Consider the following 13155-nt stretch of genomic DNA (forward strand, 5'->3'; position numbering starts at 1 on the left):
ATTTTATTTTGTAAAGAAAAAATCTACATTGCCTGGTTGCAATTTTATGTGGAAAGGGCAATAAATATTGTTTTCTGCAAAATTTTGTTGTTCTCATAAATTAGTGCTTTCCTCAAAGGTATTCATAACTCCGAGATAATCTGTGTACACTAGCATTCAGCTATCACAGTTGGGTTTACAATAAAAACAATATACATTTGGGTAACATACAACAAACTTCATAAAATACAAAGCGAAACTTATTTAATACTTGAAACATAGCATTTGTTCAAAAAATACAACACACGCAACTTTTGTGGACATTTCAGTCACAGTAATGTATCATGAACAAATATGTACAAATAGCAGGTTCTGTATCAGGCAATTGCTTGAAGCTGCCAGTCCAATGCACCCTCTCCATTGAAGTAGGCCAGGTATTGGTCTCTGACCTGCTTTGCACGCTGTGATGACCCATGTGCCAGTGGGTTTGCATTAAGCGAGGTCCACCCATCGATGTCCTGTGACTGCTGTGCTGGTTCCGGTTCTGACACTACAGGTAATTCGTGTCTTGATTTGCGCCTCAAAAAATTATGCAGGGCACAACTTGCAAGCACTATCCATTGGATTTTGTCAATGCGCATATTGATTGCACTGTGGAAAATCCTGAACTTATTGCTCATTATGCCGAAGGCATTTTCCACAGTGCGTCGCGCCCTGCAAAGCCTGTAATTGAAAATACGACGCTCCTGATTAAGCACTCTCTGAGGATAGGGCCGCATGATGTGCTCATGGAGTGCGAATGCCTCGTCAGCTAGGAATACAAAATTTAGTCCATTTTTGCATTCATCACTGGAAGGGAGGTTAAGGCGCTTTGTGGCAAGGTGCTGGTAAAAAAGAGTGTCTTTCAGTGAACCTCCATCTGATGCCCTGCCATTTTTACCCACATCCACATAAACAAATTCATAATTGGCATCCACTATCGCCAGCAGTACTACGCTAAAAAACCCTTTATAGTTGTAGTACAAGGAACCAGATTTGGGTGGCTGTGTAATGCGGACATGCTTCCCATCGATGGCCCCTCCGCAGTTTGGAAAGTTCCATCTGGTCTCGAAATCAGCCGCAATACCCTGCCATTCCTCACGGGTAGTAGGAAACTAGAAAAGAAGTTTGAAGAAAAATGAATTTCATTTGAGGTTTATATTTACATAACTTTATAGCATATTTCATTGTTGATGCTCACTATTGAGCCTTTCCAAGGAGGACATTTGATTGGCAGAACACACTTCTACACATAATTAAACCATGTATGATATATATTAAGGATGGACACATGTTGGCAAACTACAAATGCAACCATGCCTTGCCACAGTTTAAACACTACCTTTCTTTATTGTTGAACTGTGGCAAGGCATGATGTGATTTGTAGTTGCACAACATCTTGAGAGGCAGCGGTTGGGCAGGCCTGTATTAAGCCCATGCTTGTTGTGTTTTACTAGGGTACAACAAACCAACCTGGCCACATTTCTCCTGCCCCAAAAAAAAACCACCACACAGTTACGGGCCACCCCACCCCAACTCTCCCCCTCCTCGTCTCCGTAAGCCTTGCCGCTGGGGTGGTCAGCAATGTTAAGCGGCGTCTGGATTATTACAGATTTTACAACATTAAACAATGTATTCGGTGTGTGCTCATTTCTCTAGGTATATGTCTGCTGCTGCTTTCAGAGCATGCGGGGAGCACACATAGAGAACAAAAGACACTTCAAATAAAGCAATTAAGTGGGAACACAATGGGACCATGTGCATTAGCATATACTGTACAGAGGATGCTGTGAATACATATTTACAACTAATGTGACTTTTCATTGTCCTTACCTTCAAGTATTGTTGCTTGAGGACAGCATATAGGGCCCTGCAGGTTTCTGGAATTATACGGCCCAAAGCCTGAGGAGAAATCAAGGACCCAAACTTCAGATCCGCTAGGGATCTACCTGTTGCCAGGAAACGCAGAGTGACGATCAGCCTGTCCTCTGCAGGTATTGCCCTCCGCATGGTGGTATCCTGTCTTTGGATATAGGGCCTCACCAGTCCCAGCAGTTCCTGGAATGTACTGTCATCCATCCGCAGGTAGTTACGGTAGTCTGCAGGGTTGTTTTCACGAATCTGGACAAGTAGTGGCATATGAGAGAGAGTTTCCCTCTGTAGAAGCCAATGCTTGGTCCAGCAGGATCGCTTTGCCCTATTGGGGCCTTTTCCTCTCTCAACATTAGAGCTCTCCCTTTCTGCTATCACAGCAGCTCCTGCATATGCTGCCAGCATATTGCAATGGAAAGTATCCATTATTGAGCTTGGAAAATGTTAATTAGCACACTAGCTGCAATAACCTGATGAGGAAATACAAACTAGTCACTCTGCAGAAATGCAATGATTTTAAAATGGCTGCTGAGCCTTTATACAACCCTGCAAACACCCACTTGTACAGCCTGCCAATGAGGGCTTTGTTATTTTTTCAAATCCCTGCCCATTATGCAAACACTGTGATCGTTCAGGATCTAGCCAAAAAGCTGTGACGTCAGATCGTATACCATATCGTTTGCAGATCGTACATTATTTTCAGTCCAAATCTGATGGTTTTTAGCCTATACTGCGTTCCCGTGAAATCGCATACGATATCGGACGAAACATGAATCGTACCGTGGGTACGCACCTTTAGATCAGAAATTGGTCTTCCTCTGGTTTTTTTCCTTTTTCTTGTGTTTTTGGAATGATGAGCTGGTGGAGTTTGCGTTGATCGAGAGTGGATGGAATTTCCAGGACAGGAGTCCATTGAAAAGAAAAAAAAACTTAAATTTCATTAATTTTTTTTCTTACAGTTTCCTACAAGTACGGAGGAATGGATAGCCAGGAGTGTGAAAGGCGTTGGCGGTTCCCTAACTGCGGAGGAGCCATAGATGGGAACCACATTCGCATTATCCCAACTGCCAATAGAGGATCTTACTACTATAACTACAAAGGGTACTTCAGCATCGTTCCAATGGTGGTGGTGAATGCTAACTATGAGTTCATTGTTGTAGATGTGAACAAGAAGGGAGTGGTTCTAAATGCCAGCGGTCGGAATCCCGGCGGTCGGATTCCCGGCATTCAAAATCCCTACGCCGGAATCCAGGCCGCCGGAATCCAGGCGGTCGGGATTCCGGTTCCGGGATTTTGAACGCCGGGATTCCGACTGCCGGGATTCCTACTGCCGGGATTGTAACTGCATCCCAGCAAGAATGGCTGAGCTTCAGATGGTGGCTCATTTAAAAATACTGTTTTCTACGACCTGCTCACCACCCAGACCCTTTATTTGCCGCCTCGGCAGGAAACCAGGCGCGGCCTAAATTTAGTGTCTGCTGCAGATGAGGCCTTCACACTTCACGAGAACATTACGAAGCCTTATGCGCAAAGGTGCTAACTAAAGAGAAGTAGGTATTCAATTACTGGCTGTCTGGAGTACAGCGCATTGTTGAAAATTCCTTTGGGATATTAAACAAAATATTCCGGATCTTTTTGTAAAACACCAATCAACTCGAGGACAAGATTGACTTGGTTGTCACTGCCTGTTGTGTTCTAAACAGTGTTGTGGTCAGTGTATTGGTGGGCAGTGGGCATTGGTGGAAGCACAAGACATACTTGTGATCGCTTGTAAAACAGGATTGGGTGCTGTGTAGCAAATGGTCTCTCAGTCCGTCACCCCTGATGCACAGGCATTATTTAACCCCTAAAACCCTGATCTGCCACAGCCTCACCCTGCAGCTCTGTGAGTTCTGGGTTGTACCAGGGCTGGACAGAGAGTGATGTGGGACTTAGGTGCAGTCTGCTTGCATGCATCTCTTACCTGCGTCCTGGGATTTGTCTAATCTCCTTGTTGCAGCCAATAAAGACTTGCCATCTTTAAACATTATGTATGTATTTATATACAGGGCTTGTAATTGGTTATTGGAATATGGATAATAACCTATCCCTATTTTTGTTTACAGCTGCCAATGCCAAGTGTTACAGAAGCTTAGACTGTCCGCTACACAGAAGGGAAATCTTCCACCCGGGCTCCTCAGAGTGTGGCCCTTGCATTCATGGCTACAAAGACTCGACCAATAGACAACATACGTGTGAAAGGTATGTGGGAATATACTGTATTATATATATATATATATATATATATCTCATATATTTGGCTAAATCTGTCACTCAAAGTGTGTCTGGATCTGAAACGCTGGGTGGAGCCTCTGACTCACATGACTGACTCACATGACAGAGAACCAGCCCAGTGAGCCCAAAGACAGTGCCAGACACCCTCCGCCTCTCCATGTTACACAGCAAAGACACAGCTACACACCAGACACACCAGGTGAGCGCCCCACACCTCCATACCTCCCAACATGACCCTCTCCAGGAGGGACAGAATGCTCTGTTTGTGGACTTCCATCTTAATTTATGATTGTCATCACCTGTCATTTTAAACAGGGTAATTGATAAGAAAGGTGTTTAAGCACAGGTGATAGTAATCCATAAATAAAGAAGAAAGTCAAGAAACAGAGCAATGTGTCCCTCCTGGAGAGGGTCATGTTGGGTATGCACCTCCCTCCCCCCCCCCCCCCCCCCCATTCAGGTTATCCCCACGATTAAATGGCACATGCAAAACACTGACATGGCTATGGTCGACAATGAAAAAGGTTGACAAGATTTATTTTTCACTTTTTCAATGTTTTCATATTCATTCTCATGTGTCGACATGGACACCAATGAAGTGCGACACTTATGTCAACATTTACATGTGTTGACCTTTCTGTGTTGATTTTTTCTTGTGGCGATTCGCGGCACCCCCCGTGACCACATTCCCGTGATTTGCAGCACACCCCCCGCAATTCGCGGCACCCCCGGTGACTCTCGCGATTCGCGGTCCCACCCCGTGACACACCCCCCTCCTGCAATTCGCGGCACCGCGCGACCCCCCCTCCCACGATTCGCGACAACCCTCCGGGCCCCCCCTCCCGCGGTTCACGGTGCCCCCCATGACCCCCCCTACCGCGATTCCCGACCCCTGACCCCCCCTCCTGTCATTGCGGCAACCCCCCGCCCTGCGACCCACCCTCCCGCGATTCACTGCAACCCCCCGCGCCCCCCCATCCCACGATTCGCTGCACCCACACACCCCCCCCCCGCGACCCCCCCTCCCGCAATTCACGGCATCCACCCACGACCCCTCCACGACCCCTCCACCCGCGGACACCCCTCACCTCCTCCCCCCCCACCCCCGCGCGTGATTCACAGCAACCCCAGGATTAAATGGCACATGCAAAACACTGGCACGACTATGGTCGACAATAAAAAGGTTGACATGAGTTTTTGAAGATTTTTTTTTTCATATTCATTTTCATGTGTCGACATGGACACCAATGAAGTGCCACACTTATGTCAACATTTACATGTGTTGAACTTTCTGTGTTGATTTTTTCTTGTAGCAATTTTTTTCCATTGACAACTATGAACTATGTGCACGTCAACCTACACATCATCAACCAATTCTTTGTATAATATATAACACCTGTTCTGTTTTACTGTAGGTGTTTTAAGTCAGACCTTTTACTGCTACTATTACTGTTTATGTAAATGCATTCTGAATGACAGCAACATCCTACCATCCTTCTACAAGAATATATAACCAACTAGGTGATTCATCGCGCCCCGTGCCCCCCCCCCCTCCCGCAATTCACGGACCCCCCGTGCACCCCCCCTCCCGCGATTCGCAACCCCCCCCTCGCGCAATTCACGCCCCCTCCCACGCTTTGCGGACCCCCGCCCTCTCCCGCGATTCGCCGACACCTGCGCCCCCTCCCTCCCTTGATTCACGGCACCCCCCGCGCCCCTCCCGCAATTCACGGCACCCCTAAGCCCCTCTTTAGTCCCCCGTATACTCACACACCCCTATCACTACCCAGCTTCCTGCTCTCCTGAACCGTAACTTCCACCACTGGGGAGTCGCTGACGCTGTTTTGCCCACATGCCCCTATCATGCCTCATAGCCCAGCCTCCTGCTCTCATGCACCCGAACTCCCACCCAGTAGGAGGAGACACTGACTAAGGGCCACCATCCTGTACTCCTGTACAGCCACGCTGGACCCTCACCCACTGGCAGAAGCTGCACAGTATCTCCCACCCTCCTCTTTAGTCCCCCTTATGCCCACACACCCCTATCACTACCCAGCCTCCTGTTTTCCTGTGTCGTGACCTCCGCCAGTGGGGAGCCGCTGACTCAGAAACACCCTACTATACTATTGCACACACACACACCTAAACAACATGCACACACAGCCCCCTCCCCCACACCCACAAATGTCACTGTACCATCCACACTATCAATGTACATCTTATTCTGTAACCGCTTTTTAATTAAACAAAACAATACACACCCCCTTCCAAATCATATGCTCTCTATTTAACACATTTCACCTATAACTCAAGTTGCAATACAGGCCATCTTTCATACAATTCTAACCATCTTTCTCATATACAAATGTTCACAAATTAAGGGGGCGCAGCCCCTTACGACGGTGTGACATACTTGCCTACTTTTATCTTCACCTTTCCGGGAGAAGCCCGGAGAGGCAACACATCAGGGGGGCGGGAGCAAGGCTGACATCACTTGGCCCCGCCCCCCATGACGGAAACCTCCGTGATTCGCGGGCCGTGAGGGAGGGGGCGTGGCTTAAATGCCGCGAAATGCCGCGATCGCGTCATTTAAGCCCCGCCCCCTCCCAGCGGACCCGCGATTTCATGTAATTTTAACCAGCGTGTAAGGATGGAGCGGGGCAAATCCCAGAATGCGGGAGACTTGCCCACCTTCCCGGGGGACCGGGAGAAGGACCCGATTTCCGGGAGGCTCCCGGCCATTCCGGAGGGTAGGCAAGCCTGCGGTGTGAAGAGCGCCCCTAGGGCGCGATGAATCACCTAGTATATATATAATACATGTTCCTGATCAGCTTTGTCCTTTCCATACTCTGTGTGCTAATCTACAGGTGGAGCAGAGTTTACTACATACAATGGTACACTGGAATCTGCTCCATCTATTTGTGGCAATGCTCTTTCAGCGCAGCATAGATCTGATCACATTCTAAAACCCCAGATCGACCTTTTGACTGTCGACCTAGAACCTGTCAACCTATTGCTTGTGTCGACCAAAACCCATGTCGACCTTTCACCATGTCGACCTAGAGGTGTCGACCCAACGCTTGTCGACCGAATGATCCCAACCCTCTGACGCATAACAGGATCACCTGTCTGTTTGCAGGCGTCTGACGCATAACGGGATCACCTGTCTGTTTGCAGGTGTCTGACGCATAACGGGATCACCTGTCTGTTTGCAGGTGTCTGACGCATAACGGGATCACCTGTCTGTTTGCAGGTGTCTGACGCATAACTGGATCACCTGTCTGTTTGCAGGCGTCTGACGCATAACGGGATCACCTGTCTGTTTGCAGGCGTCTGACGCATAACGGGATCACCTGTCTGTTTACAGGCGTCTGACGCATAACGGGATCACCTGTCTGTTTGCAGGTGCCTGACGCATAACGGGATCACCTGTCTGTTTGCAGGCGTCTGACGCATAACGGGATCACCTGTCTGTTTGCAGGCGTCTGACGCATAACGGGATCAAGAGATATATAGCAAAAAAGAGAGCGCACTGTGTTGATCAATTGTAAATTTTTACTGAACAATTTAGAAATATATTTAGTACATTTATAAAAAATAAAATAAATAAACAGACAATTTGTTTAAAAATATATGCATTAAGCACTAATTCATTAAAAACTTTCCGACCGTGAAATAACTTGTAATTGACCAGATTGGTAATTTTATGCCTTCAATAGTAGCAGTTCCTGAGGAATCAATATTACAGTTCCTTTAAATATATTGTGCAGCTGATAGCTATCAGTGAGGCGGTGCTCCTTATTGTAAAGAACAGGTTATATTACCAGATGTCTCCTGCGGGTGGATGGGGTGATGATGTTGGATCCAGACGGACACCCGCTACCACCGGTGTTGCTCCGATGGTGAGGGAGCCGGTACCGGGAGCAGGTGTCTTAGACGGGACTCAGCGGGTCTGCTGACAACCAACGCGGCCCCGATGTGAAGAGAGCCAGCGTTGGGAGCTGACAAGGCTGGAAGATGAGTCGCACCCAGGACGGTCTGATGTAATAGACGTCTCTGCACACCTGTGCAGGGGACACTGGAGGAATAAACCTTTAGCTGTTGGTAGGAGCAGTCCGGCAATGTGGGGCACAAATAAACCAATTGAGGCAGTCTGGAAAGTAGTCACGATCGGAACAAAGTATGTCTTGACGCGTTTCTCCGTCCTTCTATTGCTGACGGTTTCATCAGAAGATAGTCTGTAGGTGATCAGCCCAGGTATATAAAGGTGGCCCGTCCAATCATTGGAGGGCAACAATCTAGTGCACCTGTTGGTTGTTTTAGCGATTCACAAGTCGGAAACTTTATTGCTTCGTATCAAGCTGTGAGTTAGTAATATAGTATATAATAAGTGCTTGAACTAAGAAATTCTTCATACATAATAAAAAATACATAAATTTTTCAATATTAAGTTATCTTACATATGGCATCATCAGACGTTGTTTTATTTTTATATATTTAAAAGGAGAGGAATAGAGGGTATAAACTTATCTAAATTTGCATGATTGAGATCTAAGGCCGTCATAGCACTATACATAGTGCACTCGACTATGAACGGCGCAGCGCAGTATAGGAGGGTTCAAATCCCACTCCGAGACTAAAATTATTTTAATTCAATTCGTAATATTTTTATTATTATTTTGAAATATAAAGACCTTAAATGAGATGAATAAATCACCTAACAACATTCTATATACATAATAATTTATATACATTGCAATGGTTTGATAACCTTATTTTCTATAAGAATTGCAGAGTTCAATTAATATTCATAGTGGCTTTGAGTCATACCTGAATGGACACATATAATAAAGAGCATCAGAAATCAATAATAATTATGAAAACAGTAAAGAATATAATAAAAAATAAATAATAAAAAATAAATAAATAAAATTATAAGTATACATAAAAATATATGAATCTATACTAATCTTTATCTCTTCTTTTCATAATAACGATTCTATTTGTACTTCTGTGTACATTCTATATGAAGAGAAAGGAAAAGGAAAGAAAAGGAAATGAAGGAAGAATAAAAGGAAATATATATCCTTTTATTCTTCCTTCATTTCCTTTTCTTTCCTTTTCCTTTCTCTTCATATAGAATGTACACAGAAGTACAAATAGAATCGTTATTATGAAAAGAAGAGATAGGCGTCTGACGCATAACGGGATCACCTGTCTGTTTGCAGGCGTCTGACGCATAACGGGATCACCTGTCTGTTTGCAGGCGTCTGACGCATAACGGGATCACCTGTCTGTTTGCAGGCGTCTGACGCATAACGGGATCACCTGTCTGTTTACAGGCGTCTGACGCATAACGGGATCACCTGTCTGTTTGCAGGCGCCTGACGCATAACGGGATCACCTGTCTGTTTGCAGGCGTCTGACGCATAACGGGATCACCTGTCTGTTTGCAGGCGTCTGACGCATAACGGGATCACCTGTCTGTTTGCAGGCGTCTGACGCATAACGGGATCACCTGTCTGTTTGCAGGCGTCTGACGCATAACGGGATCACCTGTCTGTTTGCAGGCGTCTGACGCATAACGGGATCACCTGTCTGTTTGCAGGCGTCTGACGCATAACGGGATCACCTGTCTGTTTGCAGGCGTCTGACGCATAACGGGATCACCTGTCTGTTTGCAGGCGTCTGACGCATAACGGGATCACCTGTCTGTTTGCAGGCGTCTGACGCATAATGGGATCACCTGTCTGTTTGCAGGTGTCTGACGCATAACGGGATAACCTGTCTGTTTGCAGGCGTCTGACGCATAACGGGATCACCTGTCTGTTTGCAGGGGCTGACGCATAACGGGATCACCTGTCTGTTTGCAGGCGTCTGACGCATAACGGGATCACCTGTCTGTTTGCAGGTGCCTGACACATAACGGATCTCCTGTCTGTTTGCAGGTGCCTGACGCATAACGGGATCACCTGTCCGTTTGCAGGTGCCTGACGCATAACGGGATCACCTGTCTGTTTGCAGGTGCCTGACACATAACGGATCCCCTGTCTGTTTGCAGGCGTCTGACGCATAACGGGATCACCTGTCTGTTTTCAGGTGCCTGACACATAACGGATCACCTGTCTGTTTGCTGGCGTCTGACGCATAACGGGATCACCTGTCTGTTTGCAGGTGCCTGACACATAACGGATTACCTGTCTGTTTGCAGGCGTCTGACGCATAACTGGATCACCTGTCTGTTTGCAGGTGTCTGACGCATAACGGGATCACCTGTCTGTTTGCAGGCGTCTGCCTCATAACGGGATCACCTGTCTGTTTGCAGGTGTCTGACGCATAACGGGATCAGCTGTCTGTTTGCTGGCGTCTGACGCATAACGGGATCACCTGTCTGTTTGCAGGCGTCTGACGCATAACGGGATCAGCTGTCTGTTTGCAGGTGTCTGACGCATAACTGGATCACCTGTCTGTTTGCAGGTGTCTGACGCATAACGGGATCACCTGTCTGTTTGGAGGCGTCTGACGCATAACGGGATCACCTGTCTGTTTTTCAGGTGCCTGACACATAACGGATCACCTGTCTGTTTGCTGGCGTCTGACGCATAACGGGATCACCTGTCTGTTTGCAGGTGCCTGACACATAACGGATTACCTGTCTGTTTGCAGGCGTCTGACGCATAACTGGATCACCTGTCTGTTTGCAGGTGTCTGACGCATAACGGGATCACCTGTCTGTTTGCAGGCGTCTGCCTCATAACGGGATCACCTGTCTGTTTGCAGGTGTCTGACGCATAACGGGATCAGCTGTCTGTTTGCTGGCGTCTGACGCATAACGGGATCACCTGTCTGTTTGCAGGCGTCTGACGCATAACGGGATCAGCTGTCTGTTTGCAGGTGTCTGACGCATAACTGGATCACCTGTCTGTTTGCAGGTGTCTGACGCATAACGGATCACCTGTCTGTTTGGAGGCGTCTGACGCATAACGGGATCACCTGTCTGTTTGCAGGTGTCTGACGCATAACGGGATCACCTGTCTGTTTGCAGGCGTCTGACGCATAACGGGATCACCTGTCTGTTTGCAGGCGTCTGTTGCATAACGGGATCAGCTGTCTGTTTGCTGGCGTCTGACGCATAACGGGATCACCTGTCTGTTTGCAGGCGTCTGACGCATAACGGGATCAGCTGTCTGTTTGCAGGTGTCTGACGCATAACTGGATCACCTGTCTGTTTGCAGGTGTCTGACGCATAACGGGATCACCTGTCTGTTTGGAGGCGTCTGACGCATAACGGGATCACCTGTCTGTTTGCAGGCGTCTGACGCATAACGGGATCACCTGTCTGTTTGCAGGGGCTGACGCATAACGGGATCACCTGTCTGTTTACAGGCGTCTGACGCATAACGGGATCACCTGTCTGTTTGCAGGCGTCTGACGCATAACGGGATCACCTGTCTGTTTTGCAGGCGCCTGACGCATAACGGGATCACCTGTCTGTTTGCAGGCGTCTGACGCATAACGGGATCACCTGTCTGTTTGCAGGAGTCTGATGCATAACGGGATCACCTGTCTGTTTGCAGGTGCCTGACGCATAACAGGATCACCTGTCTGTATGCAGGTGTCTGACGCATAACGGGATCACCTGTCTGTTTGCAGGTGCCTGACGCATAACGGGATCACCTGTCTGTTTGCAGGCGTCTGACGCATAACTGGATCACCTGTCTGTTTGCAGGGGCTGACGCATAACGGGATCACCTGTCTGTTTGCAGGTGTCTGACGCATAACGGGATCACCTGTATGTACGCATAACTGGATCACCTGTCTGTTTGCAGGCGTCTGACGCATAACGGGATCACCTGTCTGTTTGCAGGCGTCTGACGTATAACGGGATCACCTGTCTGTTTGCAGGCGTCTGACGCATAACGGGATCACCTGTCTGTTTGCAGGGGCTGACGCATAACGGGATCACCTGTCTGTTTGCAGGCGTCTGACGCATAACGGGATCACCTGTCTGTTTGCAGGCGTCTGACGCATAACTGGATCACCTGTCTGTTTGCAGGGGCTGACGCATAACGGGATCACCTGTCTGTTTGCAGGTGTCTGACGCATAACGGGATCACCTGTCTGTTTGCAGGCGCCTGACGCATAACGGGATCACCTGTCTGTTTGCAGGTGCCTGACGCATAACGGGATCACCTGTCTGTTTGCAGGCATCTGACGCATAAAGGGATCACCTGTCTGTTTGCAGGTGCCTGACACATAACGGATCACCTGTCTGTTTGCAGGCGTCTGACGCATAACGGGATCACCTGTCTGTTTGCAGGTGCCTGACGCATAATGGGATCAGCTGTCCGTTAACTCGACTGGATCAATGAGCAGAACACTGACGTCTCTGCTCATCTGTTAGATAAATATAATAAACGTTCCCCAGATGCCACCTGTTTAATATGCAATATTGTTCCCTGCTGGCGAGCTGCTGGTAATGTTACACCGCAGGGATGACGTAGGAGGACATTATGTCTGCACAACTATATTTATATGCTGATTCTGGCCACTTGTTTATCTATATAAGTTTGCGTAACGTACGTTGTGATCAGTAAAGACGAAAGGCTGTTGCCACCCATCATTCAACCAATGTGTGTTAAATGTCTTTAGCCACGTCAAATTTTTCTATTGGACGGTAAGTAAGGCAACGGAACGTACTCCACTCACATAATGTGGTGAGTTTGTGGGGTACACTCAATTGCCTTACTTACTGTCCAATATAAAACATCTGACGTGGCTAATGACATTTACTACCCATCGGTTGTTTTTATCTGCATGAAGCTGGATACGTAACTGAGGTCATCTGATCATTGGTATAAACACATGAGGAATACCGCCAGGATTGAAAACACCTCCACATTTTAAGGGTCATACAATGTTCTTCTATTGTCTGTGTATTTAGGTGCTCGGGGTGAATACACCATCCCCACCTCTTCTTCTTCCCATTGC

This window comes from Crinia signifera, chromosome 9, assembly GCF_055691185.1.
Source record: "Crinia signifera chromosome 9, ASM5569118v1, whole genome shotgun sequence".
Taxonomy (NCBI): domain Eukaryota; kingdom Metazoa; phylum Chordata; class Amphibia; order Anura; family Myobatrachidae; genus Crinia; species Crinia signifera.